The sequence below is a fragment of the Macaca nemestrina genome, chromosome 9, assembly GCF_043159975.1.
Source record: "Macaca nemestrina isolate mMacNem1 chromosome 9, mMacNem.hap1, whole genome shotgun sequence".
NCBI lineage: Eukaryota > Metazoa > Chordata > Mammalia > Primates > Cercopithecidae > Macaca > Macaca nemestrina.
The window spans coordinates 120,510,308-120,533,289 of record NC_092133.1 but is presented as its reverse complement, the minus strand read 5'-3'; the positions used below and the strand labels follow the sequence as shown (position 1 = coordinate 120,533,289).

Sequence of the window (22,982 nt, the reverse complement as noted above, 5' to 3'; positions counted from 1 at the left end):
AGAGTTTTTACGGAGTTTAATCTCCAGTGCCCCTGATGACCCTTTTGCTGGAGGTTGGTGGGAGGGGCCGAATGTTCTTATACTTTACAGTTGGTGGGAGCAGCTGAATGTTCTGATACTTTAGTCCTCTAATCACTTGTTCTTTCTAGTGACTGATTAGCCCCATCTTGAAGCTATCTAAGGACCCCGTCATAAGTCACCTAATTAGCATAAACTCAGGTGTGATCAAAAGTGCTTGGGGGGCCAGGCAAAGTGGCTTATGCCTGTAACCCCAGTATTATGGGAGGCCGAGGTGAGATGATCGCTTGAGCCTAGGAGTTCAAGACCAGCCTGGGCAACATGGTGAGACCTTGTCTCTAAAAAAATAAAAAAATTAAAATAAATAAATAAATAAAATTAGCCAGGTGTGGTGATGTGCACCTGTTGTCCCAGCTACTTGGCAGGTTTAGGTGGGAAGATCACTTAAGCCTGGGAGTTCCAGGCTGCAGGGAGCTGTTTGTGCCACTGCACTCCAGCCTGAGTGGCAGAGCAAGACCCTGTCTCAAAAAACACCCAGCAGTGGTGAGTTTCCTATCACTCAGGAAATTCGGAGGTGTTCAACAACTTTCTACAAGCACCAAATATTCTAACAGAAGATGCACCTATCACCATTATCGCTTGGGCAATTACAAGGCATTTAGGCGCTCCATGTCAGGAACTGGGGACAAAGCTGAAATGTATTTCACATTATACCAGTTTGTCTCGTTGTGCGACTGATTTTATTTTTCACTGGAGAGCGTTGTGTTAGCTTCTGCTTTGATTCCATTTGTATGGCTGGTGCTCACCTTTTGGACTTGGGCCTTCAAATGTAAAATGCAATTATCACCCACACAAAATCGTACAACTATTGTGTTGTTTCTGGCACTTTCTTTCTTTTCTTTCATGTCAGACAGCTAATGTGCTGATGTCATAACAAGGTTCAAGGGTGGTAGGTCTCTTTTTTTTTTCTTAGACAGAGTCTAGCTCTGTTGCCCAGGCTGGAGTACAGTGATGAGATCATGGCTCACTGCAACCTCCACCTCCTGGGTCAAGGGATCCTCCCACTTCTGCCTCCTATACAGCTGGGACCACAGGTGCATACCATCACGTCTGGCTAATTTTTATATTCTTTGTAGAGACAAGTTCTCAGTTTGTTGCCGAGGCTGGGCTCAAACTCCTGGGCTCAAGCCATCCTCCTGCCTCAGCCTCCCACAGTGCAGGGATTACAGGTGGGAGCCACTACACCTGCCAGGGTGGCACATCTCACACATGTGCGTGAATACCCAGTCATTCATGCTTATGAACTACCAAAGGATCTCTGGCACTTTTTAAAAAGCCCAATAAGACAATTTCAATTGAAGTCACAGTATAATGTGACAAAAGATCTGAGAAATGTGCCTACTGGAGTCTCTGAACTGTTTCTTGACCATGGCACACATCTCTCCCTTTCTTCCTAGAGAAGCACTTGACGAAGAGAGGTGAGCCCAGGTCACTCATAGACACAGCCACATGGAGCTCGACTCTGCCTTGGCAGCAGACATGCAGAGTCCAAGGCCAACAGCAACGGGAATAGGGACTGACATGACATTTGGATTGGGACTGGTACAGTTTGGAGAGATTAAGGGCCAGATACTCAGATTCACTTTCTTCCCCTCTTCCAAGGGCGTTATTTAGTAGTCTGTTTAGCACTTGCTTGCTCTAATAATAGCCATGGGCCTGAATCACCCTCTTCACTGAGTATTACATGGAATCCTCAGCTGTTTCTATGACTTGCATGGTTGGTGTTCAGCACTATCTGGAAACCTCTAAGAATGTGCAGAGTAATCAGTGATTTTAATTTTAGCTATGCGTGACGTGAGGGATCTTCTATGTATTTCTACTGACCTGTCTTTAAAACACGTTGTATAATGATGAGAGAAATTCCACAGAAAACTTCAGTATGAATCCCTACACAATACACATGTAAGTATACACAAATGTGACTTAAATATATTAATAGAAAATGTACATTACTATTATTACTGCTATACATACGATCAATTTTCGGATGTAATCGAGACAGATACCTGTATAAATGAGAACTTATTCAGTGGGTTTCTGGGGTACTAAGAATATTCAGTTTCTTGTTCTGGGTGCCAGCTCCATAAATACATTCAGTGTATGAAAATTCACTGGAACAAAGACTTACAATATATGCCCTTTTCTGTGTTACGTTATACTTCCACAAGGAGTTTTAAACATTTACTATGTAAATTAAGTTTTTTGAGGAAAAACCTGAGCAACTGCAATAGTATACCATATACATTTGACAATCCATATTTGAGCTATATCCAAGATCAAACGATTTTTGAAACTTTCGCAAAGTCAAGTACGATAGACCTAAATCTCCCATTTAAAGGGGACTCTGTTTTATTTTTCCCAACCTTCCCTCCAAAAACAAAAATAACATTTGTCATCTCACAATTACAGAGATGTAATAAATCGAGTTTCAAAATAATCCTCTCTTTAGTCATATGTATTTTGTTGTACAATTCCACATGTTTTGGAAAGTGTGGGAAACTAGGCTCTCTAATTCACTGTTGATGGAGTACAAATTAGTATAAACTCCTCACAGATCAATTTGGAGCTCTCTATAAAAATGTAAAATGTTCATGAATTTGATCAAGCAACTATACTTAAGAATTATTTCATACCATTGGAAGTGAAGTCATCGAAAATAATAATAATAAGAAGAATTATCCCAGAAAGACACTGAGAAATCTGTAGCATTTTTGTTATTTAGTCATTCATACGCTCAACATTCAGCTGACATATATTTATTGAGTACCTGCTGTGTGGGGGGCTGGGTTCTGGGGACATACTACTGGTGACCAAGACAGCTGCAGTCCCAGCTTTGGAGGACTCTTAGAATGTCTATATGCCAGTTGGAAACATAATTATCAAAATATGAATCACACAATTTTTGACTATTACACGTTTAATTTAAAATTACAAAGCCTCTAATCCCAGCACTTCAGGAAGCCAAAAAAAGGAGGATCACTTGAGTTCAGGAATTCGAGGCCAGCCTGTATATCAGAGTGAGACCCCCTCTCTACAAAAAAATAAAAGGCTGAAGTGGGAGGATCACTTGAGCCCAAGAGACTGAGGCTGCAGTGAGCTGTGATCGCACCACTGCACTCCAACCTGAGTGACAGAAAAAGGCCTAGATTCCAAAAAATAAAAAATAATAAAATAAAATAAAATTACAAAAGAAACCAATGACAAAATATTCAAATGATTTTAATTATTATTCCATTTCAATGAAGTAGTATGTATAGAACACATATAGAGAAAATTTAGAAGACATTAATAGGGATATTTTCTCTGGATGGGGTTATGAAGTACTATCACTTAGGATACTTATTTCTTACTTAAATTAGAGGGAGGGTCTTGCTATGTTGCTCAGGCTGGAGTGCCATCGTTATTCACAGGCTTCATCCTTGAACTTCTGGACTCAAGCATCCTCCTGCCTCAGCCTCCCAAGTAGCTGGGACTATAGGTATGTACCACTATGCCTGGTTTAAAATGTTTGAATTTTTAATGATTACTTACAATTTTGTGGCTGGATATATATGTACATAGCACATTTCTAATTGTCTTTTTTTTTTTTTTTTTCAATTGAGATAGAGTCTCACTCACAGGTTGCCCAGGCTGGAGTGCAGTGGTGAAATCATAGCTCACTGCAAGCCATAGTTCCTGGCCTCAAGCGATCCTCCTGCCTCACCATCCCTAATAGCTGGAATTACCAAGCTATTTGTTTTATTATTTTAATTTCTAATTGTCATTTTTTATTATTTTGAGATGAGGGTCTCATTATGTTGCCCAGACTGGTCTCAAATTCTTGGCCTCAAGTGATCCCTCCAACTTGGTCTCCCAAAGTGCAGGATTACAGGTGTGAGCCACTGTGCCCTACCAAATCATCTTCTTTTTTCTTTTTTCTTTTTTTGTTTTTGAGACGGAGTCTCCCTCTGTCACCCAGGCTGGAGTGCAATGGCACAATCTCGACTCACTGCAACCTCTGTCTCCCAGGTTCAAGCCATTCTCCTGCCTCAGCCTCCTGAGTAGCTGGGATTACAGGCGCCTGCCACCATGCCCGGCTAATTTTTGCACTTTTAGTAGAGATGGGGTTTCACCATGTTGGTCAGGCTGGTCTCGAATTCCTGACCTTGTGATTCAGCCACCTCGGCCTCCCAAAGTGCTGGGATTACAGGCTTGAACCACTGTAGCCAGCCCAAATCATCTTCTTAAACTAAATTCAGAGGGATCAGAAGTAAGTCTGATGTTAATATGGGTTTAGTAGCTACTGCTATGATAGCTGATTAATAGGCAGTATACAACTGAGGCCAAAACATGCAAATATAACTGCATCCATATGTGTAAGTCACTGATAGGAAAGCAATACTAAGAGACAGCTCCTTTTAGATAAACTAAATAATAAGATTAAGATACAGAGTGAAAAGCTGGAGGGGCGGGCAGGTAAACTTTCACTGACCAGAGGCAATTCTCCCCAAAGGCTTAGACCTGGGCACAGTATTTTTTAGATAGTTATGCAGAAAGCCCTCTTAACCTGAAATCCAGGCCTGAAAAATCCCAGTGTGGTGAGGGTTAGTGGCATGAACCAGTTAGTCCCAGGGAACAGATGTTAAATTGTATCATGATTATTCAAGAAATGTGCATCTGAATTACTATTTTACTTGGGACACTTTGTATCCCAGGATTTCTTGGTCAGGTCGGATGGCTCATGCCTGTAATCCCAGCACTTTGGGAGGCTGATTCGAGAGGATGGCTTGAGGCCAAGAGTTGGAGATCAGCCTGGGTAACATAGTGAGATCCTGTGTCAAAAAAAAATTAAATTAAAGATTAGCATGAGGGGATTTTAAAAAATTGTTTGTCTGTTTTAATTCCATAACGCTGGCTGGCTGTGAGTTACACCAAAGGCGCTCAAAAGGGAAAAATGTCCTTTAAGGTTGTTATTTATATTTGTTGACATTTATTGATTGCTTTTGACGGGCCAAGCACAGTACTAAACAAATTGTGTGCGTATTGTCTCATATAATCTGTGTAACATATGAGCTAGATACTAATATTAAACTCATGTCAATCCTTCCAACAACCCTATGAGGTGGTTACTATTATAAGAACCATTTCACAAATAAAGAACTTTCCCAAGGACACATAGCAAATAGGTGGGAAGAGTCAGAGTCTAAACTAAAGTTATAACTCTAAGCTTGAACTCCTGCTCTATGTATAAGGAAATACAAGGGAAGGGCTCTCAAGTATGCATGGCCTCGGGAAGAGAGAGCCTCATTTCACAAGCATAAAGCTGCATGGACCTTGGAGATCTCTAGAACAACTTATTGATCATCCAAATAGGGAAACTAAGGCACAAAACTCTTGGTCACACACTTAGCAGTAGAGCCAGGAAGCCTGAGCAGGACTTCCTGACTCACAAGCCAGTTGTTTTTCCATTCCTCTCTGTGCTTGTATACATTGGAAGTGTGTACCTGCCAACAAGAGGATGATTGTGAACTAGGTGCAGTAGTGCACAACTGCACTCCCAGCTACTTGGGAGGCTGAGGTGGGAGGATCACTTGAGCTCAGGAGTTTGAGACCAGCCTGGGCAACATAGCAAGACCCCATTCCTATAAAAAAAAATATATATATTTTTTGAGACAGAGTTTCACTCTGTTACCCAGGCTGGAGTGTAGTGGTGCAATCTCAGCTCACTGCAGCCTTGACCTCCAAAGCTCAAGGGATCCTCCCACCTCACCCTACTGAGTGGCTGGGACTTCAGGCTTGTACTATCCCACTTGACTAATTTATTTATTTATTTATTTTGTGGAGGCAGAGTCTCACTATGTTGCCCAGACTGGTCTTGAACTCCTGGGTTCAAGCAATCTTCCCGCCTCGACCTCTCAAACTGTTGAGATTACAAGAAAAAAGAATGTTTGCAAGCCTTCCATTATTGGAAACTAAGCTTTTCCTCCTGAGCATTGTCAGTTCCTGATCTCCCACCCTTCTTTCACTTAAGCTTAACTTTGTGTCTCTGAGCAAGAATTCCACGTCTAAAGCTATTACAGAAATATACCCATTGTTTCTAAATATCATTTTTAATAATTCTAAATGTATAATCTAGACAAAATGTTTGACTCTAAGAGCACGCAGTTGCCATGGTATTCAAGACAGCATCTACAGCACACAAACATATTCCTAATATAGTTGTTTCGAATTACAATAGAAAGCTGCAGGCAGTGAATTCAGGTAGGGTGAGGGGATGAAAAAAATAGAACACACTTCGTGATTTTTTTACTGTTTTCAAAACCATCATTTCCAACTGCTGCCAATATCATAACTGTCATCATCTCTAGTCACAGGACTGGCATTTGCTTCTGTTTATTGGGAGCATCTGGGGCCTGTGTTACTGTTAGCTATAAATAGATGATCCTCAAAACTACTTATTGACTACTTACATAGAGCAAATGCTCAGTCACTAAACATGCAAGTATTGTCTTGTCGGATACAGAAGGGAATGTCACAGCTTGGCTGAGAGAGAAGGACTTTATTTCACTTATTTTATTTGTGTTTGTTTTGTTTTGTCTGTTGCTTTTGTTTGTTTTTTTTTTTTTATCTTTTTTGAGACAGGGTCTTGCTGTATTGCCCACACTGGAATGCAGTGGTGCAATCATAGCTCACTGCAGCCTCCATATCCCAGGCTCAAGCAACCCTCCCACCTCAGCCTCCCGAGTAGCTGAGACCACAGGTAAATGCCACCAGCCTGGGCTAATTATTATTATTTTTTGTCTTGAACTCCTGGGCTCAAGCGATCCACCATGCCTGGCCACAGCTGATTTTGAATCACAGGAAAAAAATAACATAAAATAGGACTGGGAGCAGTGGCTCGTGTCTGTAATCCAAGCACTTTGGGAGGCCAAGGCAGGAGGATCTCTTGAGCCCAGGAGTTCGAGACCAGCATGGACAATATAGTGAGATTCCGCCTCTATCAAAAATACAAGAATTAGCTGGGTATGGTGGTGCACGTCAGCAGTCCCAGCTACTTGTGGGGCTGAGATGAGAGGATCCCTTCAGTTTTGGAGGCTGAGGCTGCTGTGAGCTGTAATAGCACCACTGCACTCCATCCTGGGTGACAGGATGAGATCCTGTCTCAAAAAAAAAAAAAAAGTTAGCATCAGCTGTAAGGGAGGAGCTTTATACAAAGAGGAGTCCCTGGCTTTCAGAAGCTGTCCTGGCAGCAACAGCTGGGCTCTGTTTCCCTGCTCTTAGACATAGATGATCTCACAGATAGCAAACTCTGACAAGGTTATCCTGAGACCATGACAGAATGAGACAAAATAAGCCTATTTCATAAGTTTGTTTAAGCACTTACAAAAGCAAGGCCACTGTACGATCCACAAAACACCAGACTTTTTCTCCTCTCTTGTTAAATGAGTGACTGCAGCTGGGAATAGTGTCTGTGGTCACAGCTACTCAGGAGGTTGAGGTGGGAGAATTGCTTGAGCCTAGGACTTTGAGGCCACAGTAAGTTATGATTACATCACTGCACTGCAGCCTGGGTGACAGAGCAAGACCCTGACTCTAAAAATAATAACAATAAAATAAAATAAATAAAAATGAGTGACTGCTGCTTCTATGCCCAGTCATAGAATTGTCCCCTCTTTCTGACAGTTACCTAATTTAGGGCAAACCACCATGACCTTAGGCCTTCCTCCAAAATCATCCAGCTTGCTTCTTCCAACCAGATTCTTTCCGTCACCCTCTTAGTGACACAACCCACAATTCTATATGATGTGTGTTCTTGATGCAACGAGCAATAATCCAACTTTTTTAACTACAGGTGTATTCCTGGTGGTCTTTGGCTGGAGGGAACTGACCTCCTCATAGCATGTAATAGATGTTTCAATTATTTTATCTGTTTACTTTTCCTTGCAACTGCTCAACTAGCAGGTAACCTTTCAGAGAACAGAGACCATGTCTATTCTGTTCTCTACTTTATTCAAAGTTCATAGCTTTATCTGGAATATGGTAAATGTTCAAGGTTTTCTGAATAAATAAATGAATATGAGGGGTGTATTAGTCTGTTCTTGCATTGCTGTAAAGAACTACCTGAGACTGGGTAATTAAAAAAAAAAAAAGACGTTTAATCGACTCACAGTTCCACAGGCTATACAGGAAGCATGACTGGGGAGGCCTCAGGAAACTTACAATCATAGTGGAAGACCAAGGGGAAGCTGGCACGTCTTACACTGCTTGAGAAGGAGGAAGAGGGCAAAGTGGAAGGTGCCGCACACTTTTATTTTTATTTATTTATTTATTTTTTGAGATGGAGTCTGGCTCTGTCGCCCAGGCTGGAGTGCAGTGGCGCGACCTCGGCTCACTGCAAGCTCTGTCTCCCGGGTTCACGCCATTCTCCTGCCTCAGCCTCCCGAGTAGCTGGGACTACAGGCGCATGCCACCACGCCCGGATAATTTTTTGTATTTTTAGTACAGACGGGGTTTCACTATGTTAGCCAGGATGGTCTCGATCTCCTGACCTCGTGATCCATCCGCCTCGGCCTCCCAAAGTGCTGGGATTACAGGCGTGAGCCACCGTACCCATCAGTGCCGCACACTTTTAAACAACCAGATCTCGTGAGAACTCACTATCTCAAGAACAGCAATAGGGAGTCTTCCATGATTCAATCACCTCCCACTAGACCCCTCCTCCAACACTGGGGATTACAATTCCATGTGAGATTTCGGTGGGGACACAAACCCAAACCATGTCAGGGGGAATTCATATTCCCTGGTTTCCTCACATCTCTCTTATATATCCAGGAAGCCAGCATTTAGATAGTAATCTGGCTGTGGGGAGGAACATGCCTCTTGTAACTATTAATGTACACTGGAAAAGGTACATAAAAGCACTTTGTAAACCATACTTAATCTTACTGTAACATTACTCTTAGTGGCAATGACAATTTGGCCTCCAAAGTTTGAATTTCAACTGTTCCCAAACTGCTGTGAAGATGTTTGCCTATTTCCCTGTTCTATGGTATATCATTTTAAAAATAAGTTTTCTTGTTTTGCTCTCTGACGACAAAGGCAATACCTACATATTTTGGTATTTGTAATTTGGTATTTGGAACCTTTGAAAAATATAGACAAATATAAATATAGATAAATATAAATTAGGCTGGGGTGGTGGCTCATTCCTGTAATCCTAGCACTTTGGGAAGCAGAGGCAGGTGGATTGCTTGAGCCCAGGAGTGTGAGACCAGCCTGGGCAACATAGTGAGACCTTATCTCTACAAAAAAAAAAAAAAAAAAATTGTTTTTAACTTAAAAAAAGAAAGAAGAAGAAAATAAACTGGCATTCTATTCTCAAAGCAGATTCCTTTTTCCCCAAATTGAGTTTAAGCCACCTCATGGTTTGAAAGTTAAGGCTCAGTATTTCAGTATTTAGAGATTTACAGAGAAATGCAAAGTACTTTAGATGGTTAAAAAAGAAATTTTGAAGGTTATTTGGTGGATGGACCCAGGAATGCCAGAGTCCTGCCTTGCCAGTATCCTATCACCTTTTCCCGACTTTTAGGGCCCCTCCACCTACCTTGAGTAATGGCCACAGGAAACAAGATTTCTCCTTATTTGTTATGCTTGAGTTTCAGAGAACCCTGGTAAAGCTGCATTCAACTCTGCAGTTAGGCTGGGGAAATGGGACAGGTAGGGGTAGGGGTAGGGGGAGGGGACTAAAGGGGAATGGTATATTCTGTGTGTGTGTGTGTGTGTGTGTGTGTGTGTGTGTATTTATATGCTATATATATAGAGAGAGCATATGCTTCTATATAAATGTGTGTATGTATATATGTGCATATATGTGTGCATATATATATATATATATATTTTTTTTTTTTCCCCCCTTCTACTCCTGGATTTTTACCACCTTTCACCACCAAAGGCTCCTTTTCCATCCTTGATGGAAATTCCTTTCATTAGCTTTCCCAGTGAATTGGACTCCTTTGAAAGAGTTCTTCTGGCTAAAATGCATATATTGGAAGGCATTTCTTTCAACCGTGTATCTCTTTTTTCTCTTGCAAAATCAAGCCATCCATTTATCAGGTAAAAATAATTATCAAAAGCTTTTTAATTGCTTTTTTCCCTTCATTCTTTCTTTCTTTTTTATTTTAACAGGTTTTTGAGGAACAAGTCATGTTTGGTTACATGATTAAGTTCTTTAGTGGTGATTTCTGAGATTGTGGTGCACCCATCACCTGGGCAGAGTACCCTGCACTCAATGTGTAGTCTTTTATCCCTTATCAAAAGTTTAACAATATAAAAATTGCACATATCAGACTGGGCATGGTGGCTCACGCCTGTAATCCTAGAATTTTAAGAGGCTGAAGTAGGTGGATTGCTTGAGCCCAGGAGTTTGAGATCAGCCTTGAAAACATGGTGAAACCCCATCTCTATCAAAAATACAAAACAAACAAACAAACAAAAAAACAACCAGCCAGTCTCATACGTCAGTTTCAAAATAAATAAATAAATATTGTTAAAATTGCACATATCAGTGTCATTGTTTTAATGTCATGCTAATAAATAAAATGTTAGTTGATACCAACAAGCAAGGATGTAAGTAATATACAGGCACTTTAGGACCATTCACAACTATTATTGCCCACTAAAATTTAACAATCTCTCAATGCTTATGTATGATGTTAATTGTGTGTTAAATTGATAAAACTTGGGTTGTTAAAACTCTAGCATGTCATAACACTCTAACCATCTGGTTGATCTAATAAACCCCAGACGTCTCTATGATGTCATCAGCAGCCAATGAGAGCATCCGTTGGCATGCAGTCACTGCGCGAAATAACTGTTTACTCCCTACCGTATGCTTGGTACGCACTGAGCATTGCCCCAAGAAAGACGAATGAATGCCTTTCTGGAGAGCTCATAGTGAATTACCGGGGTGATAACCACACTGTTAACATATTCCAAGCAAAGGAATTGGTATTTAACTAGTTTGTATAACCTTATGAAACTATGGTTTTATTCATCTTTTGCAAATATTAAAAATAGCTCTAAATCTCCATGTCTTTCATCCTGGACTCCTGGTGGGAACTGCTGCTTATGCACAAGCTTCAACAACACTGACACCAATGTGTCAGCAAGTCAATCTCCATTTTCACTTTTATTATGCCTGTGGATGTAGAAATTTATTAAAGCTGGGCATGGTGGCTCACACCTGTAATCCCAGCACTTTAGGAGGCCAAGACAGAAGAATCGCTTGAGCCCAGGAGTTCAAGACCAACCTGGGCAACTCAGACCTCATCTCTACAAAAAAATTAAAAAATTAGCAAGGCATGGTGGTACACACCTGTATTCCTGGTTATTCAGAATGCTGAGATGGCAGGATTGCTTGAGTCCGGGAGGTAGAGGCTGCAGTGAGTCATGATCACACCACTACACTCCAACCTGAGTGACAGAACAAGATCTCATCCCAAAAACAAACAAAACACACACACACACACACACACATGCACACACACACACAGAGATTATATATGCAAAACTCTTAGTTATAAGTTATAAAATGAGGAGAAATATAAACAATTTTAAAGTTACGAAATATCTCTGAACTCAGTGGTATTGCCTGTATAGTGGGAGCGAAGTGATCGTAAGTGTCAAACTAGATCCCACATGGTAAAGTTCTTACAGAGGTTTTTCTTAAGATGGTTTTGCATGCAAAACTTCATTATCAGTGGTGTAATTTAAATGTAAGTAATATACAGACACTCCAGCACAGTTCACTGCTATTATTGTGCACTGAAATTTAAGTCACTCTATGCTTTTGTGTGATGTTAATTATGTGTTAGCTTGATAAAATGTGGTTTGTTGAAACTCTAGCATGCTAAGAACTTTATGTATTAAAATCCCACTTTCTTTTTTGTAAATTTCTTTTTCTTGAGACAGGGTCTCATGATGTTGCCCAGGCTGGTCTTGAACTCCTGGGCTCAAACAATCCTCCTGCCTCAGCCTCCCAAAGGGCTGGGATTACAGCTATGAGCCACCATGACTAGCCCAAGATCCCACTTTCTAATCTTCACAAATATGCTTACTACAGTTCACTTAGGTATTCAAACAATTAATGATTGATCTCTCTGAACTGGATAAATACAATATTTATAGATTAATACACTCTCCTTTTAACTGACAAGGTTTCCAGATGGGTCCTAGAAATTTCACTCAGAAAAAGCACTAAAAGATCTTCAGAATCGACATGAATTAGATTCATCTTCATCACAATAGATCTTGAGAATAGGTCTCAAGATGTATCCATGAGACCAAATGGAATTTACTTTCTTCCCAGGAAAGTCTTTAGACTGAAAAAGGCAGTAGGTATGACACACCAATTAAGAGTATGTCCTTGGTGGGGCATGGTGGCCTGTAACCCCAGCACTTTGGGAGGTTGAGGCAGGAGAATCACTTGAGCCCAGAAGTTTGAGATCAGCCTGAGAAACATAGCAAGACCTTGTCTCCACAAATGCTTTAAAAAATAGCCAAGCACATGGCTTGCACCTGTGGTCCAGGCTACTTGGGAGACTCAGGTGAGAGAACTGCTTGAGCCTGGGAGGTGAAGGCTGCAGTGAGTAATACTGCACTCAAGCCTGGGCAACATCATGAGACCCCCTCTCAAAAAATAAAAGAGTGTGTTCTCTGGAACAAGACTGTCTTAGATTCAAGTTTCTGCCCTGCCACTTACTGTATATTCTATGCTTCAGTCTCTTCATCTGTAAAGTGGTGATAATAATAGTACCTATGTCATAAAGGGATTGTGAGGTTAAACTAAGTGAATATATGTAAAATTCTTAGAACAGTGACTGGGACATACTAAGGGCTCAATAAATATTAGTCACTATTATGTGGGTTTTTATCTAAAAGTTGTTTTAAAAATAATATTTCCAGCTGAGCATGGTGGCTCATGTCTGTAATACCAGCACTTTGGGAGGCTGAGATGGGTGGATCACCTGAGATCAGGAGTTTGAGACCAGCCTGGCCAACATGGTGAAACCCTGTCTCTACTAAAAATACAAAAAAAAAAAAAAAAAAAAAAATTAACCGAGCATGGTGGCGCACTCCTGTAATCCCAGCTACACGGGAGGCTGAAACAGAAGAATAGCTTGAACGTGGGAGGCAGAGGTTGCAGTGAACCAAGATTGCTCCATTGCACTCCAGCCTGGGTTACAGAGCAGGACTCCATCTCAAATAGTAAAATAATAATAATAATAATAATAATAATAATAATAATGATGTTTCTGGGTTGGGCATGGTGGCTCACACCTGTAATCCCACTACTTTGGGAGGCGGAGGCAGGTGGATCACTTGAGGCCAGGAGTTTGAGACCAACCTGGTCAACATGGTGAGAGCCTGTCTCTACTAAAAATACAAAAATTAGTCAGGTGTGGTGGCAACATGCCTATAATCTCAGTCACTCAGGAGACTGAGGCAGGAAAATCGCTGGAACCCGGAGGGCGGAGGTTGCAGTGAGCCGAGATCACACCACTGCACTCCAGCCTGGGCAACAGAGTGAGACTTCATCTCAAAAAAAAAAAAAATAAATAAAATAAATAAATAAATAAATAAAAATATTCCGGAGCTAACGGTAATCAGATAGTTTCTCAAGCAGTGGATTGAGAAAAAGGTGACTCCCTTCTCTGCCTGCCAATTTTTCTTTAACTTATTTGTTTTTAAATAAAGGTCATTTGATTTTGCTTTTATTATTGACTAAATAGAGATCCACTAGGGTGCCTTTCTCCCTAGTGGGTTTTTCAGTAATGTGAAAACAGATGTGTGGTTAAAACCTTGCTTCTTGAGACAAGTATTTTTTTTAAGTATCAAATAATGACCGTTGGAATTTATTGATATACTAAGAATATTCTGCCTTTGTCTTTGCTATCATACTCAGAAAGAATCTATTAGACTAATCAATATAATGTAATGGTTGCCAAGTTGCAAAGTCCCATATCCCTAAGGTTGATGCGAAGCGACCACAGTTTTAGCAATGCTTCTTGACTCATCTTTTATCTCTGAGTCATTTGTCACCGCCCAAACTCTTGCCAAAGTTAATCCCCTTCTGAGAAAATGCCCAAGTAAATGATACAGTGTGGTATTTTTGAGTCTCTGACCTCACTTCAAGAGCCAGAGATAGAGAAAAATCTCTGTCTGGAAAAAACAAAAAGGAAAAGGAAAATCACGGTCAAAAGGAAGCCCCGCAGAAAAACAGAAGTTGCTATTTTCCATCAACTATTTTGAGATCATTTGTTTCCCTATCCCTGTGTTCTTTTGTTTTCTAAGCTTAGCTCTGGAGGAGCGTGAGTGCCCAGAATGGGAAGGAGAGATCACATTCAGATTTAAAAGAAAAATAGAGGCCGGGCACGGTGGCTCACGCCAGTAATCCCAGCACTTTGGGAGGATGAGGTGGGCGGATCAGCTGAGGTCCGGAGTTTGAGATAAGCCTGACCAACATGGAGAAACCCCGTCTCTACTAAAATTACAACATTAGCAGGGTATGGTGGTGCATACCTGTAATCCCAGCCATTCTTAGAGGCTGAGGCAGGGGAATCGCTTGAACTCGGGAGGCAGAGGTTGCGGTGAACCGAGATTGCATCATTGCACTCCAGCCTGGGCAACAAGAGCGAAACTCCGTCTCAAAAAAAAAGAAGAGAGAGAGAAAAAAAGAAATAATAAATGTTTGAGATGATGGATATGCTAATTACCCTGATCAGATCACTGTACCTTGTTTGTATTGCAATATTACTCTGTACCCTATAAATATAAACGATTATTACATGTCAATTTCAAAAGTTAAAGGAAAAAGAAAAAAAGCAATACAGCCAGTTAAAGGAAGGAGCCGCATTTTGAGGAAGGAGGTAGGAGAATAAAAAAGTTTTGGAGAAGAGAGTGTGTTGTGTCATGGAAAAAGAAATGACAGAGAAGAGACCCAGAGGAAAGAGGAAAAGGATAAGAGGGGATGGAGCCCGAGAGAGCAGAGACTTGTTCTGGTCACTACTTCAACTGAATATAATATGCCTGCTCATTCTTTTTTAACAGCTTTATTAAGATATCACTCACAGGGCTGGGTGAGGTGGCTCATGCCTGTAATCCCAGCACTTTGGGAGGCTTGGGGGGGGGGGGCGGATCACCTGAGGTCAGGAGTTCAAGACCACCCTGACCAACATGGATGAAACCCCGTTTCTACTAAAAATACAAAAAATTAGCTGGGCATGGTGGCACGTGCCTGTAATCCCAGCTGCTCAGGAGGCTGAGGCAGAAGAATCACTTGAACCTGGGAGGCCGAGATTGCAGTGAGCTGAGATCGCGCCACTGCACTCCATCCTAGGCGACAAAAGCAAAACTCCCTCTCAAAAAAAAAAAAAAAAAAAAGATGTCACTCACATGCCATGAAGTCCACCAGTTTAAGGCATCTATTCAGTGTTGTAAAAGGTATTTACAACATTGTGCAACCGTCACCATAATCTAATTTTAGAACATTTCTATTGTCCTTAAAAGAAAACTTGTACCTACTAGCAATCACTTCTTACTTCCCCATTCTCCCTGCAGCCCTAGGCAACTGCTAAATCTATTTTCTGTCTCTTGTAGTTTTGACTATTCTGAACATTTCATGGAAATAAGATCTTATATTTGTGGTTACTTTTGACTGACTTCTTTCACTTAGGTCAATGTTTTTGAGGTTCATCTATATTGTAATCTATATCACTACTTAATCTATTGCTAATTTTCCATTGTGCCTTAGTCACACTTAATTTATCCATTCATCAGCTGATGGATGTTTGAGTTGCTTTCAATTTTTGGGTTTTATGAATAATGCTGCTATGAACATTTGTGCCTGAGTTTTTGTGTGTAGCTGTTTTCACTTCTCTTGTGTGTATAGCTAGGAGTGAAATTTTTATGTCCGGCCAGGTGCGGTGGCTCACGCCTGTAATCCCAGCACTTTGGGAGGCTGAGCTGGGCAGATCACCTGAGGTCAGGAGTTTGAGATCAGCCTTGCCAACATGGCGAAACCCCCTCTCTACTGAAAATATAAAAATTAGCTGGGCATGGTGGGTGCCCGCTTGTAATCCCAGCTACTCAGGAGACTGAGGCAGGAGAATTGCTTGAACCTGGGAGGCAGAGGTTACAGTGAACTGAGATCGTACCACTGTACCCCAGCCTGGGAGACAGAGCAAGACTCTGTCTCAAAAACAAACAAACAAACAAAATTCTTATGTCATATGGTAGCTCTCTATTTATCCTTTTGAGGAACTACCAAATTGTTTTCCAAAGTGGCTGCACCACTTCGCATTCCCACCTGTACTATATGAGAGTTCTAATTTCTTTACATACTGGCCAGCACTTGTTATTGTCTTATTTCTTAAACTTTATTGAGACATAATTCACATACCACACAATTCACCCACTAAAGGTGTTTAATATGTTCACAGAATTATCAACCACCACCATAAGCAATTTTAGAACAGTTTTATTGTCCCAAAAAGAAACCTGTACTCATTAGAAGTCACTTTCCATTTCCCGCAACTTTCCCATTCCCCAGCCCCAGGCAACCACTAACCTACTTTCCCTTTCTATAGACTTTTAATTATGGGCTTTGATTATAGGCAGTTGAATGGGTAAGACACAGTAGCTTCTGGTTTTCATTCACATTTTCATAGAGATTAATGGTGCTGAGCACCTTTTCATGTGCATATTAGCCACTCCTGGATTTCCTTTGTAAAAATGCTTCTTAAGATATTTTGCCTATTTTTAAAAATTGGGTTGTCTTTTTGGTGTTTGTTTGTTTGCTTTTGTGTGTTTTTTGAGACAGGGTCTCACTCTGTTGCCCTGGCTGGAGTGCGGTGGCACTATCACAACTCATTACAGCCTCAACCTCTCCGGGCTCAGGTGATCCTCCCACTTCAGCTTCCCAAATAGCTGGGACTACAAGCTTGTGCCACCATGTCTGGCTACACTGCTTTATTTTTTGTAAAGATGGAGTCACACCATATTGCTCAGGGTGGTTTCTCACATCTGGGCTCAAGCAATCCTCCCACCTCAGCCCTGCCAAGTAGCTGGGACTACAGGCATGCACCACCACACCGGGCTAATTTTTACATTTTTGTAGAGATGGGATCTCACTATGTTGCTTAGGCTGGTTTTAAACTCCTGGGCTCAAGAGATCCGCCCACCTTGGCCTCCTAATGGGCAGGGACTGTTGGTGTGAGCTACTTTGCCCAGCAATCCTCTTTTTGAGTTGTAAGAGTTCTTTATACATTTTGGTAAGTCCTTTATCAAATTTAGTTTGCAAACATTTTCTCCCATTCTGTGGACTTCCTTTTTACTTAGTAATGTATTCTTTTGACACTCCTTATTATTCCTGGCAACTCCACCTCTTCGGTCCAGCTTGAGGCCACATCTGCTGATCTGACTCTCTTCTTATTCCTCAAACTTCAGCATCCTTACTTGCAACGCTTCCGATTTATTTTATTTTTTCAGGTAGGCAGTCTAATAGTCAATTTCCACTTCCTTATACCTCTTTTTCTCCAAAAACAAGTAGTACTGATAAATTCACCTGCTCTAAAGCCTTGGATTCCTTTAGAAATTAGGAGCGCAGAGTGCAGTGTGGAGGCACACAGTCTAAAAACAGCAACGCTCCTTTATTTGTAACACGAAATGTATTCAATTTTCTACTTGGGAAAAGATTGTAGATATTTGGTCCAAAAACATTATCGGAAGGCTGAGGTCCCTTTTCTCTTCTTTATGCTTTAATTTTGAACTAAATCTTTATTTGAGTACTTGTAACATTTTTTTTTAAAAAAAACAAGGACGCTAAATAATTTTTACCACCGAAGAATAGAAACATAACCAGGCATATATGGTATATATAAGTTAATTTAAAGATTTCTAAATTAGATATGATGCAGTTAATCATACTAATTACTAATCTGATTCTCCTCTTATTCCTCAAACTTCAGCATCCTTACTTGTAACCCTTCCTATTCATTTTATTTTATTTTTTCAGTGTAATAGTCCATTTCTACCTCCTTATTTATCTGTCCCATGTAGTTCTAAACGTACCTACAAATATTTGTCTCTCCCCTATGACAAGATACATTCAAACAAGGTTACTTTATTAATAACAAAATTAATTAGGGATACTATGATTATAATATTTAGGAAAGAGGGAAACTAACTATGGATGATCTTTTTAAAAAATTATATAATTCAGGCCAGGCATGGTGGGTCACATCTATAATCCCAGCACTTTGTGAGGCTATGGTGGGCAGATTGCTTGAGCCCAGGAGTTCGAGACCAGCCTTGGCAACACAGCAAAACCCCACATCCACAAAAAAAATACAAACTTCACCAGCTTGGTGGCACGCACCTGTAGTCCCAGCTACTTGGGAGGCTGAGGTAGGAGGATCACTTGCGCCCAGGAGGTGGAGGCTGCAGTGAGCCAAGATCATGCCAGTGTACTCCAGCCTGGGTGGCAGAGCAAGACCCTGTCTCTAAAATAAATAAATAATATAATAATATATAATTCATAAGCTGGGCATTAAAAAATCTCAAATACATTTATTGAAGATGTGCTTAGTGAAGAAAGAACATCAAGTTTACATAACTTGATGCCTATTACTGTACTACTAAAAATTAATTATAATTGTAAACCAAAAATAAAATTCTGAGCCCCCTAACGAACTGATGGGCCCGTCTCTAGGTCAAGGGCATTCCAAAGAAACCTGAAAAACTCGTTCAGGTCATGATGGCAAGAGAGTCAAGCATGTCTCATGACACCCTCCTCCCTTTGGAATTCAGGCATGACTGACCAGCATTAATGATAAAACAGAGATCTTAAGACTGACAAAGCAGACTCTTTATAGCAATAAGATAGCAAATTCCAACCTGACTCCAGTTTAGCATCACAGGACAGATAGCAGGCCCTGAAAGAAACTGAAATATTTTACCCCAAAATGTATTTCTTTGACATATTTTGAAATGACCCTGCAAAGCTGTCTCTTGTGGGGAAAAAGTCTACATCCTGTGGAGAATCACCTTCCCTTTCTGGATTTTTTTTCCCCGATCCAGAAGATAACTAACTAACAGTCTGGCACCTTTTTAGGTGTGATAAGAGCTCTGAAGCCTGCTGCCTGGAGGCTTCCTCTGTGTTATAAAATCTTGATCTCCACAACCCCTCATCTTAACCCAGATACTCCTTTCTATTGATCCCAGGTCTTTAGATAGTGTAGTGACTCTTTCAACCAGTTGCCAACCAGAAAATCTTGGAATCTGGCCAGGCGCAGTGGCTCATGCCTGTAATCCCAACACTTTGGGAGGCCAAGGTGGAGAGATCACTTGAGACCAGGAGTTCGAGACCAGTCTGGCCAACGTGGCAAAACCCCGCCTCTACTAAAAATTAAAAAATTAGCTGGGTGTGGTGGTGCACACCTGTAGTCCTAGCTACTCGGGAGGCTCAGGCACAAGAATCACTTGAACTTGGGAGGCGGAGGTTGCAGTGAGCCGAGATTGTACCACTGTACTCCAGCCCGGGTGACAGAGTAAGACTCTGCCTCAAAAAGAAAGAAAGAAAGTAAGTTTATTTTGCCAATGTTAAGGACACATGCCCATGACACAGCCTCAGGAGGGCCTGACGATACATGCAGAAGGTGGTCAGGGCATAGCTTGGTTTTATAGAATTTAGGGAGATTTGAGACATCCATTAATATCTGTAAGGTGAACCTTGGTTAGGTCCAGAAAGGTGGGACAACTCAAAGCAAAGGCAGGACAGCATAGGGTAAATAAAAGTGTTTGCATTATCTTGAATTTCTTTTTTTTTTTTTTTTTTTGAGACGGAGTCTCGCTCTGTCGCCCAGGCTGGAGTGCAGTGGCCGGATCTCAGCTCACTGCAAGCTCCGCCTCCCGGGTTTACGCCATTCTCCTGCCTCAGCCTCCCGAGTAGCTGGGACTACAGGCGCCCGCCACCTCGCCCGGCTATTTTTTTGTATTTTTTAGTAGAGACGGGGTTTCACCATGTTAGCCAGGATGGTGTCAATCTCCTGACCTTGTGATCCGCCCGTCTCGGCCTCCCAAAATGCTGGGATTACAGGCTTGAGCCACCGTGCCCGGCCATTATCTTGAATTTCTAATTAGACTTTCCAAAGGAAGCAATTAGATATGCATTTATCTCAGTGAGCAGAGGGATGACTTTGAATAGAAAGGGAGGCAGGTTTACCCTAAGCAGTTCCCAGCTTGACTTTTCCCTTTAGCTCAGTGATTTTGGTGTCCCAAGGTTTATTTGCCTTTTGTACATGTATAATCATGTCTTTGTTCCAGCCCTCAAAATTCAACACAATTGAATAAATATCCTTTTCACCATTTTGTAGGCCCTGAAATGAAAACAAAGATGTAAGAGGCATTCATATATTTACACATAGTAATTGCATATTTCTGTTTTGATTTGAGTCTTATTAGATATATGTAAACTTCCTCAAACTGAAATAATATATTGTTCTTATGAGAAAGTGCAAGTTCGTTGATTTATATGATTTAAATGTTGATTTATTCAACAATCACTGTACTAATGGAAAGCCTAAATGAAGATTCAACAGGGAAAAGATAACCATCATTTCCTTACCTGAACAGTCTGTAATCTAGGAAATGGGCAAGTAACTGCGTGATGCATTTATAACACTTGGTACATTCACGGACTGTTAAGCACAGGTTGTTACAAACGCAGATGGGAGGCAGACTTGCAAGGAAGCAGCATCATTGAAATTGAGACCTTATGGGTGAACAGGCATTACCCAGATGAAGAACGTCCAAGCAAAGGAAACAGTATGTACAAAAGCCTAGAGATTAAAGAGACAGGGCCTATTTAGGGGGAATAAAGTTGTTTCCTATGAGTGAAAGATAAAGGGGAGACACAGGGTTGAGTGATGAGAGAAGAGGACTGAACAGGAAGCTGGGACCTGGTCGCCAAGGACACTGCAAACTGCATTAAGAAAAGCAATGGTGCCTGGCACGGTGGTTCCTCATGCTGCCCATGGTCCCAGTTACCCGGGAGGCTGAGGTGGATCAACTCCAGAGCCCAGAAGTTCCAGGTTGCAGTGAGCTATGATTGCATCCCTGCACTCCAGCCTGGGTGACAGAGTCACATAGGATCTTAAGCAGAAGGATAACAGTATGAGATTTGCACTTAAGAGATATAATAATAATGATGATAATAACAATAATGATTGCTAACATTCCCTTGTAAAGAAAATGCCAAATAGTTTGCTAAATGTTTTACATCATACACTTTGTAACATATTTTTCAAGTAAGATCACTGTGGCTGACAACAAAAGCTTTATAAATTAAAATAGAAAGCAGAAGAGAGAAACATTTTTGTTTGCTTAAATAGAGCTTTGCTCCATAATTACCAGCACAAGTATGGCTTATATGAAGTGTGAACGTTGGCTAAAGAGATGATGATTTGACAATGTAAACAAACAGGGAATTTTTCATTCTGGGAGCATAGAATTATTTGGAAAAAAATGGTTAAACTATAGTAAGTAGGTTTGATTTATGTTTATGATTTTGATTTATGCAGAGAAATAACTATATTAGCTTAATAATTGTGTGTGTGTGTGTGTGTGTGTGTGTGTGTGTGTGTGTGTACTGAGGTTAGTGGAGATTCAGTGGAAAGTCCTTGGAAGAATATTAAAAATGGGCCAGGTGTGGTGGCTCACGGCTGTAATCCCAGCACTTCGTGAGACCAAGGTGGGCAAATCACCTGAGGTCAGGAGTTCGAGACCAGCCTTGCCAACATGGTGAAACCCCACCTCTACTAAAAATACAAAAATTAGCTGGGCTTGTTGGTGCACACCTGTAGTTCTAGCTACTTGGGAGGCTGAGGCACGAGAATCGCTCGAGCCTGGAAGGCAGAAGTTGCAGTGAGCCGAGATCATGCCACTGCATTCCAGCCTGGGAAATAGAGTGAGACTCCATCTCAAAAAAAAAAAAAAAGAAAAGAAAAGAAAAAAAAAGAATACTACAAATGTTTACCTTAAGTCATCAAGGTATACATAAAGGTTTTGGAAAGACGTAACACTACCAGAAGGATAGCTTCTTTTACTGATAGCTTCTTCAAAGGTATTATTGAAATGATTAGCTATGGAAATTCTCATAAAGTTACTTTGCAAGCCACAGGCTAGATATGCTCCCAGAAATGATATTAAATATTTTAAATATTTATGAATATCAGAATGAATTCAGGTCATGGAGCTGGAGGCTCCCTGCTGGTTTCTGGGTGCTGTGTAGATTCAGAGATCTAAGAGAGGGACCACACAGGCATAAGGACATCTGGGAACCTTGGAAGCCATAGGATGTTGGCTGTTCACCAAGGAATATGGAAGTATTTCAATATTTTATTTCCAATCTGTATGACTATACCCGTAGCTATTAGCTGAATATCAGCCGTATATGTTTTTTGTTGTTGTTGTTGTTTGTTTGTTTTCAAGATGGAGTCTTGCTCTGTTGCCCAGGCAGGAGTGTAATGGTGCAATCTCGGTTCACTGCAACCTCCGCCTCCCGGGTTCAAACCATTCTCCTGCCTCCTGAGTAGCTGGGATTACAGGCGCCCGCCACCACACCTGGCTAATTTTTTAAATTTTTAGTAGAGACGGGGTTTCACTGTGTTGGCCAGGCTGATCTCAAACTCCTGACCTCGTGACCCAACCACCTAGGCCTCCCAAAGTGCTGGGATTATGGACATGAACCACCACGCCCAGCCTTATCAGCTGTATATGTTTCTGGTATTAGTATGAATAGGAAGAGTTATATAAAGATGGCATGATGGTAATCATATGTATAAGGTTACAAGAAAAATATACTCAGA

The 22,982-nt window shown here is 41.1% G+C and overlaps 1 long non-coding RNA gene and 1 pseudogene across 1 annotated transcript in view; both read right to left on the bottom strand.

Annotated features, from left to right (window-relative positions):
* The window catches only part of LOC105480032 (uncharacterized), a 28,460-nt gene extending 16,911 nt beyond the window's left edge, over window positions 1-11,549 (bottom strand). Inside the window, exon 1 of the long non-coding RNA XR_011608206.1 lies at window positions 11,432-11,549. This is a non-coding gene — a long non-coding RNA (uncharacterized lncRNA). The remainder of the gene's footprint in view (window positions 1-11,431) is intronic.
* Window positions 1,264-1,334, bottom strand: LOC112426407 (small nucleolar RNA U13; annotated as a pseudogene).
* Window positions 11,550-22,982: the final 11,433 nt, after the last annotated feature.